We start from the raw sequence: 1,615 nt of genomic DNA on the forward strand, positions 1-1,615 counted from the left end.
GGGGTGGGGTTGAGGGCGGCCCCCCCAGCCGCAGAGGGCCCGACTGCCTTGAAGGACCAGGGCCCTGCGGGCGGTTGGCTGGGATGTGGGGCTCACTGCCGCAGCCCGCAGACGCCCCCGCGCCCGCCGCGTGCACCGAGCTGCCCAGCACCGCGGGCGGCCTTGCGGGGCGGATGACTGCCGCGAGATTCCCTCTGACTTATTTTGTTCCATTCCGGGAGGAATAATTTGTTTCGTATTGGAATCAAAGCGCTTCTCGCGGCTCTTCCGTTTTATCTCGGCTGCTCTCGGCCCCGTGGGAAGAGGCTCGGCCGGGGCGCGGCGGCTGCTTCCCATTAGGGCGAACATGGTCCCCATTACGCGGCCGGCTCCGTGCAGAGCCTGTCCCCGCTAACCGGACGCAGCTGAGCGGGTCTGCACCGCGACACCCAGGGACCCGTCCCTCCCCGCCCTGTTACAGACGGCCCCGGAGAAGAGCGGGGCTGAGCGGGGCGGGAGCTGGCCCCTGCAGGCCCGCGAGCTCTCCGCGCCAGTGCCCGGGGCCCGCTGCACGCCGGGGGCTCGGGCGGGGTCGGGCGCTGCCTGCAGAGGCCACCGCAGGCCTGCTCTCCAGTGCACGCGGGCTGGCCCCAGGCTTCGGGATCTGCCAACGGCGGCACCTAACGAGGAGATGTCACCGAGTCCCGAACTGGTGGGAGGACCGAGCGGTGCCTGCTACAGCACCTGGCCCCTGGCCTCGCCCAGCAGCTGCGGAAACACGCTAGGCAGGCCGTTTTCCTCCGAGGCTGGTATGCATTTCACAAACAGCATCGAACCTCAGTGAGAGGAACACCGAAGAGCAGCCGGGGCAGCCCGTGGGTGGTGGGTAAGCCTGCTGGCTCTCACGCGGCCAGCTGCGGGGTTCCAGCGGTGACCAGCAGCTCAAGAAGCACACCAGCGCATGTGGGCAGGCGTGCCCACAACCCTGAAAGGGCTGGAGGGTGACTACCCCACGTGGGGAGGGGTTCTCTCACTTTCTCCTCTGTCGCCTGAGTGCAGTATCTGCTAGCGATTCTGTTTTTAGAGAGATTTTTGCCATCAGGCACGTGAGCTTTCCGAAGAGTTAGACGAAGGGAGAGAAAGTGAGAAATCACGCCCTAAGTGGGGGGATGGCCACACCGCAATCCTCCTCCACTCTCCTCCTGGGATCTTGGGCATGCAGATTTTGGAAAAGAACAGACAAGCCACATCCAGTCTCCATGAAGACCTGGGGAACTCTGCAAGCCCCAGCAGCCCCAGGGAAGAGGATGGTCCCACCCCTAGCCAAATCAAGGAACTGGGCCTTTCCCGCCCTGGCTTCCTGAGGGCGACAAAGGATCGGTGCTGGGGATCTGCCAGGGCTTACAGAGACAGCACACACTCCTACAGCCACACAAAGACCCGACGTTTGGGTCAAACTTCACACTGACTTCTCAGGGTTTCATCAGTTTTTGTGTTTTTTGTTTGTTTGTTTGTTTGTTTTATTGCACAAACTATTGCAGTAATCATGGAACATTGGGAAGGATGGAAAGCCAAGGCTCACCCGATGTCTGATCACTAACGAAGCAAGTATTGTCATTTCCCGTGTGGCTACACA

Source organism: Tupaia chinensis, unplaced genomic scaffold, assembly GCF_000334495.1.
Source record: "Tupaia chinensis unplaced genomic scaffold, TupChi_1.0 Scaffold000574_1, whole genome shotgun sequence".
Lineage (NCBI taxonomy): Eukaryota > Metazoa > Chordata > Mammalia > Scandentia > Tupaiidae > Tupaia > Tupaia belangeri.